Raw genomic sequence first — 8,049 nt, 5'->3', positions numbered from 1 at the left:
GGGAAGGGGAGGAAGGAGAAGGGGAAGGGGAGGGGGATGGGGAGGAGGAGGAAGATGCAGAAGGAGAGGGGGAAGGGGAGGAAGGACAGGGGGGAGGGGAAGAAGGAGAGGGCGAAGGGGAGGAGGGAGAAGGAGCAGGGGAGGAAGGCGAGGATGAGGAGGATGAGGAGAAGGAAGGCGAGGGGGAAGAGGAGGTAGGGGAGGAAGAGGAGGAAAGAGACGGGGAAGGGCAGGGGTACAAGGAAGAGGAGGAAGAGGAAGAAGGGGAAGAGGAAGGAGAGGGGGAGGAAGCAGAATGGGGAGTGAGGGAGAGGGAAGACGAGGAGGATGACGAAGAAGAAGAGGGGAAATACCAGGAGTCAGGAGATGAAGAAAGGAAAAAGCAGGAAAGACAGGCCGAAGTAAGAGAGTCCAACAAAGTGAGCAAAGTCAAAGGGTCTGTGAGATATGACAAGACTAGGGCCTACCCCCGAAAGCTTATCGCTGACCTGGAGAGAAAGGGGAAAGAGCGTGAGGGACAGGGGTTCAAAATGCCAGAGCAGTCAAAACGAGTTTTAGAAAATGGGCTGCCAGGTTCCAAAAAATTCTGGAATAATGTATTACCACATTATTTAGAACTGAAGTAACAAACTGAATTTGACCTGATATTGTCCAGCCAAATAATCTGAACATTTTACATGTCATAGACACTTAGTACATTGTATTAAATTGATTTTAGGTCACGGTCATTTTATGTGTGGTACAACAATGACTGATAAGACAACACAAGGCCCTGGTAAATTTGGCTCCTCTTAAGCTAATACTTTGGTGTATTTTCCCTCCGTATTATAACTCTATCACTAGAAAATGGTCATAGCAGATAGTTAACATTATATACTCCTCATTAAAGACAGATTTAGAAAACGGGTGTAGCCTAACTAAGAGTACTGCATTTGTATAGACAAACTGTTCCCTTTAAAGATGGCACAGATCCTTAAAGTGCTATAAAAACACCTCATTTCTTATATATTTATTTTAGTCTCTGATTACAAGTTGCCTACTACATAGAATAATTTTAAAAGATTTTCTGAAGATTTTTTAAGCCTTTCTAAAGCTGAAATGGAAGATTCACATTTTTAAAAAGTAGTGCTGTCTTTTTACCTTTTATGTGTCCTTTTTGCACCAGTCTGCTGAGTGAGGGCTAGATTCAGGGCTCAGATTGTAACGGGATGCCTTTCATTTACTGTCTGCGCAACTGGCAGTATATCTCATGAAGCGGAGGTGAAGTTAAACGTCTATTCTGGAAGTGTGTATGGCTTTTACGTATTTATTGCCCAGGCAGAGCTTGCCGCTGGGCTTCATTTTCCTCGCGTGTAAAATGGAGAAGAGTCGATGGTAGAACGCCAGTCCCTTTTAACGAGCAGACTCTTTCTAACAGGCTGATTTACTCCCATCATGTTGGCTATTTGCAGAAGAGTTTTTTAAGGAAGAAAAATTACACTTTAAAATTAATTGAGTTTCTGTAAAATATTGTTCTTTAATCTTAGAAACTTGTGGCAGCTTTAACGTCTCTTCTGTCATTCTGTATTTCTAAACTATAACTTCTGACCTTTAACTGTCCTGTCAGAATCTTCATTCCCAGTGTCTCTAATGTACCCTTCAACCTGTTCTTCGCTGACTGTTCTGTAATTCTCAGCTTGTTGCTTGTCGGAATGCTTCACGTAAAATAAACATCAAGTGTATACCATCAGTAATTGTGTGTGGAAAGAGAAACATCATGTATTGAATTTTAGAGAGGCTGGATTTCCATTCGTGTAAATTCAGTCTTCCCTTAAAATGTTCAGTATGTACAGTGCAGCCAGATTGGTCTTTATTCATAGCTCCCTTTTCAACGGATTCACTGCTCTGGCCCCTTCCACATCTTGGGCTTCAGGGATTTCTTATACTGTCTTTCATCAAGGAGGATCTTGATGGTAAACTTCCTGTGAATTTTGTATAGTGGGATCCTTTGCACATTTGATTCTTCGTGAGCAAGAATCTGGGGAGAGAGACTAGAATACAAAGAGAAGAAACTCCTAGGAGCACTGGCAGATTTTGTTTTAGCTGCAGGGATATCTGGTCGCTTCCTCTAACTAACCACATATGCTCATTTGGCATTGCACGGTTCTACCAAATTCTGCCACGTTCAGTAAGTGCCAGCGGGGTAGAGTTGATGCTTTGACACAGTGTATGTGCCGTGTTGTCAGTTCTAGGGCCTCGCATAGTTATTGAAAAGGTCAAAGCGATTAACTGAGATGGATTTTTGAACAGGAGTTCATAAAGGAAAAGCCTTCAGGGAGAAGAGAAACTCTTACGCTCAAGTTACTAACATAAAAGGTGTGGGCATTCTTCTTGCACCGAAGAATCACCAGCCAGCAATACTGAGATGCACTTCTTACCATGTGCCCATCTCAGTATTGGAGCCGGCCTAGAGAGCTGCTTTTAAACGGCGTTTCCTGCCCATTTGCTTCACATTTCGCTGGCCAAAAACCTGTTCTATGCTCTTTGAGAAACAGTAGCTCGAGTAGACCCAGTGTTCTGGTCAAAAGAGAACAGGCCTAGTCATTTGGAGTTGTGAATTCGTACTTGGTTAACTAGTTTGCAGTAACCCGTTCCCTTCTGTATCGTCCCCATGTGCCAGTTGATGAAGCTTTTATTGTAGTTTATCACTGATCACTACCGAGGCCAGTGTGAGTTGTGCATGTAGAGTCCACTGAGTTCCCGTTGCCAGGAGGACTCTGGCAGAACAGTACTTTCAGGTAAGCTACAAAGGACTTCCACATGAACGTCTGCAGCTGCCGAACGGCAGCTCTGGAGGTGAGTGCACTGAGCTGTTTTCTGTTCTACGTTGTAGAGGTGAACTTGCTCTTCACATATATGAAGATAAAATCTGCCATAGAGGAAGGTGCTGTGTTTCCTCCTTCCTTCATTCCTTCTGCTGTACCTGACCCACAACTTCATATTTGGTGCCTGTGATTCACTCAACCATTAAGTGTGTACCTAAGCACCAAAAAGGGGACAGGAGCTTTCCGAAATCAGGTAGATGTCAAGAGATGAGGGCTGCTTATGGTCCAACTCCTGTGGCCTTGTCACCTGTCAGGGACATTCGGTAGGTACGGATTTCTTGAAAGAACCCCAGGTAAAAGGAGTTCCTCTGACTCTGGTTCTAACTGTGGCTTAACTGTGCCCTTTGGCCCCCTGGCACCCCCGTGTCCTTATCTAGGACTACCCAGCCATAAAACCATGCTCAGAAAACAAATCTGTGGCTCTCCAGGCTGATGGGAGCCACGAGTGTGTTTCGGTGTGACCGCAGCCTATAGTATCCCTTGGTCCTGGATAGAGGCAAACGGCCTTTTGTGTTTATAAAAGTGGTTCAACAGCAAGAGCAAGGCGATCATACTTGGCCTTTTGTAACATTCTGGCAACAATATGGAGTGGGGGGCTGGTGGAGAGGCAGAGAACCAGAGCTAGGGATGCGGCCTAGGAGGCAGCTCCAGGAGACCAGACAGAGACAGAAGAGGGGCTGAACCAGGACAGTGCGGACAGAGTCAAGGACATGTGCTCTCAGGAGAACTTCAGGGATAGAATTGGAGGACTTAGTAAAGAGGTGTACCTTGGAGGGAGGGAAAAGGCCAGGCTTTCCTTGCTTCTGTCTGAAGAACTGGGTGGAATGTGTGTGCCCTTTGCCAATGCTGAGAACAGAGGAGGAGGGGCAAACTTCGGAGCCTGCTTGAGGTCTGACCTCCAGGAGATGTTCAGCAGACAGGTACGTGTCTGGGCCTGGAGCTCAGGGGAGACGGCCGGGTGTCACCGGCTTTTATGGGAAGTTAAAAGCGTGGAGTTGAGTGAGAGGCGGCACTCACAGTATGAGAAGGGAAGAGGACTGAAGACCGAGTTTGAGGAAGCATCAGTAGGTAAGGTGGAGGTTGAGTGAGGGAAGTCTGAGAAGGAGGCCGGGTAGGAACATGTCTAGGAAAGAGAGGCACCGCCCCAGCCAAGGAAGCAGTGATGGAGGCCTCAGAGAGGTCTGGGGGAGGCCCACACCGCCAGCCAGTAGGGTGCTCCAGGAAGCCTGCCTGGCAGAGAAATCAGGGATTCGGTGCCCTGGGCAAAACCATCTTAGACTTTGACTTGCGATGACTCTATACGAGCATACACAAGCATAAGATGATGTTGAAGCGAGCTTATCAACAAAAAGGAAGAGCCTGCAGCCCCCTGAGTTTCAGCACGTGGGGGGAGCAGCTCTGGGGGCGGCAGCTCTGGGAAAGTGCCTGGGCCCTGGCACCCAGCAGGCCTGGATTCAAAACCCCAGCCCTTCAAACATCAGCTGTGTGAACACCTGGAAAAGTTCTTTTCTTTTTTCTTTTCCTTTCTTTTCTTTTTTTCCCCTTTCTTTTCTTTTCTTTTTTTCTTTTTCTATTTTTAAACTTTTCTGAGTCTTATTTCTTTTTAGAAAGGGAAGGGTCTTTGAGTAGTTAAATTAGTTAACCCATGAAACATGTTAGGGGTACTCAGCAAATGGAAATCTGTGTCACTCTGTCCCCTCTGACCATATCAAGTCAGGTGCAGAGTTACACTCATGAATCTCCCGATCACTGACAGCTGTGCATGAGTCTAGTCCTGTGAACCTGACTTCTGTTTAAATACCACATAGCTACCTACTCCCCCACCAAATTGGCTTAAGACAGTAGATCTGTAGGAATGAAGTGAGTAACAATAACGATGAATAACCCTTCAATACAGAGTAGAGTGAAACTGCACACCATCCACGGGTCATCTGCGCCCCTCAGCGTTTGAAGCATGGTGAAAACTGATGGTATTCACTCAGTTAGGCATCATTGCTGTGTCCTACTCTGTGTGTGTGTGTGTGTGTGTGTGTGTGTGTGTGTGTGTTTAATCAAGATAGATTAAAGAATAACTCAACACATGAAAACTGCCTTCTAGCAAAAGGTTCTGTATGCTAAGCATTATATTCACTTTTGCAGGCCTGCTAGTCAGAGCCAAACTGGAATGTATTTGGTGGTGGAGATACCGGGTTAGGAATGAGCTAAGGGATTGGTACAGAGAAAGAAGGAGAAGTCTAGGGATTACAAGGTAGTGCCATTAGAAGCTGATAATTTAGAGGTCCACCTGGGAGCCCATCGGTGCACTCTGGCTTGCAGACTTACTTTGTTTGGCATACGCAATGACTTTTTAACATCTGAGTCCATTGCCAACACTGAAATACCTGGACATTTTATACCGAAACTGTGTTTTTTGAACTTCTCTTGGAAACCTGAGGCATCACGGGCCCATAGCCCAGTCAAAGTGGCCCCTGCACTTCCCTGTCATCCTGGGCTGCTCTAGCTGCTGGGGTCCTGGCAGGAATAAAGGGATGTGTGCAAGAGGGTCGGACAAATAGGTGTACGCTTTAAATGAATCATTTTCTGGTGATAAGATCTGGGGCATTATGGTGCAAATGTGACTGAGCATCTTGAGGTTTTTTTTGGTTTTTGGTTTTTTTGGTTAGGCCTCAGTGTACACTAGGCAGTCTTAAAATCACATGTATATATATTTTTAAACCACTTATATTTATATACAGATACTTATCATTTGCTTTTGTTATTTTCTCTGTAAATCATGTTTTTCATCTTCATATAAATCCCATGAGATAGGTGTTAGTGTCATTACAGAAAGACTATAATACATTAATTAGGCACCTTGCTCGGGCCGTGATTGACAGAGCAGAGCTTGGAAAGCAGTAGTTAGGTCTTTCTGTGGGATGCCCTTCCTTCTCTCTCTTCCTGCCTCAGTGATTTCCCGGGTGGTGTAAACCTGAACTTAACATGTTAGCCCTTCTTGTCCTAAAAAGCCTTGAAATTGGGATTTTAGAATGTACACTTCCCCACCAAGTATTATGTAGATATAACATTTTGTGCTCTACTAACATACTTGGAAAACATTGTCTATCCTACATGACACTGAGGCATCTCACCAATCCAGAATCATAGCACAAAATTTTACCCTTTACAGTACCGTTTCAAAACTTTTTAACAACTCTTTTGGAATAGAAGACCTACAGAAAAGGGCATATCTCGTGCATGTGTATCCAGCTCAGTGTGTTTTCCACAAACTGAACCTGCCCCTGTAGTCAACATCTAGATCAAGGAAGAGCACACTGTCAGCTCCCCAGCGGCTCCCCTACAACCACCCCTCTTGCAGGCATTTCCCATCCCCCCAGGGTGACTACTCTGCCAGCGTCTGATGCAACCTCTAGTTTTCCAAGTATGCGATGTGATCGTACTCTTAAGCAAACTGACACCTCACGAAGAACGTTTGGTTTCTTGGTATTTCCCGTAAGAAATGTAAAATGCGTGGCCCTGGGCCAGATCCCAGGCTGCAGTTCCCTGCGCTGTGTCTGACCAAGGAGACAACAGTCCTCTTGTGAGAGCCAGGCCCGTTCGCTTCTTTACCGGGGTCCCAACATGACATGTGTTCCCACTGACCATTCTAGAAGTCTTTATGTCTTATGTGCCTGTGGTGACCAGAATGTACTTAATCTTTGCCCCTTTCTCTTTGTAAAATGATAGTATTCTGCCAATCTCTCCTAAAGTGTTCTGGTTTAAAGGTAAGTACTCTATTCGATTTAAAGTAGTTGTCCAGATGTGAGTAGATTAATTTTCAATGTGCTTATGTACCCCGTGCTACAATTGATGTGATTTTTAGTGAACGTGTTTTCTAAGAGCTTTCTCAAATCGAGAAGATGATATCATTCCAGCAGTTGTTCATTGTTGCAGAGTTTCAAAGTTAAGGAGCACATTTATAGTTCATTATAAAAGAGATGAGTGTTTTGCTTCTTTCTAAAATAGGATAAAATGTCATGTTCCTTTGTATAGTTGCACGATGTTGTCCTGTGGTTACATTAATACCTTAGTTAGCTGGTGTGACTGGAGTTGAGCCAGGTGCTAAAGTAGTGGAACTCTCTGAGTGAAAAGGACTTTGCTGGAACACAGATCACAACCCTCCCTCTGGGAGATAGTCAGACAGAGTCTGAAACTCTCTGTCTTGGGAACACTGTTCTTTTCTAGTTGGCCTTTGTTTATGTACATTCATGAATACCTCCGTCCATCAGCCAGCGATCTTACATCTAGTAATCATGTTTCCCATTCCCCTCCAAGGTAGTCTCTGATCATTTCACTACTCATAATGTACTCATGGCTAGGCATAATGTACCAGATAAGTCGCTTAGGAAAAAAAAAAAAGCTTTAGAAATACTTGGTAATGGTAGCTACCTTGTAGTTAACCCTACCCAACCTAAATGTACAGCACATCCTTTAATGTAATGTAACATAAGGTAAGGTAATTTTAAGGTAGATTTAATGTAATGTGATGTAACCTGGCCCCTGTTTTCCTCTCCCGGTTTCCCTCTCACAATCACCGACCTTTGTTTGAGCTAAGTCAAGCCCTCCCATAACAACTTCTGAAACTCTTTTAAATCTCAAACCTTCACTTCTGGATTGCTTGTCCTTAGTGGCCGTGCTGTTAGGCCACACCCTTACTGCTACTGGCCTGAGGATGCCACCTACATCTGTTACTAAGGTGTGAAATCTAAACATATCCTCTCCCTAGCCTGAACTCTCATGTTCTGTATTTTTGCCAGAAGACAGGTGAGTTAGTTATTAGAAGCATTATTTTCAAATCACCCATGAAAGATTCCTTTGGGTGTCCGGCTTATCCTTAGCCAAACAGTCACCTGGAAGGTGACCGTGAGAAGCTAGTTACAGTCTTGAAGGGATATAAATGGTGCGTGTCATCTGAGGCAGGTATGGTCCAGGTGAACTTTGTGAAAATGTTCTTTTGGGCATAAATGGCACTAGTTACTTACTGCCTCACCTATTTTAGGGGCCATTGTGCCTTTAATGAAAAGCATAGGGCAAAAGTCCAGTAAGGAGCCTGATCCCCTAATGACAAAAAAATAAGCAGTATTGCACCCAAAATATGAAACTGCAAAACACACACACACACACACACCTTAGTATAGAATAAAGTTAC

General features: G+C 44.4%; 1 protein-coding gene across 6 annotated transcripts in view; it reads left to right on the top strand.

The window, feature by feature from the left end:
* Positions 1-8,049, top strand: part of RPGR (retinitis pigmentosa GTPase regulator) — a 61,859-nt gene that overhangs the window by 30,895 nt on the left and 22,915 nt on the right. The window lies entirely within an intron of this gene.

The sequence above is a fragment of the Suricata suricatta genome, chromosome X, assembly GCF_006229205.1.
Source record: "Suricata suricatta isolate VVHF042 chromosome X, meerkat_22Aug2017_6uvM2_HiC, whole genome shotgun sequence".
Lineage (NCBI taxonomy): Eukaryota > Metazoa > Chordata > Mammalia > Carnivora > Herpestidae > Suricata > Suricata suricatta.
The sequence above is the reverse complement of the archived record's forward strand: the minus strand, read 5'-3'. Positions and strand labels throughout refer to the sequence as shown.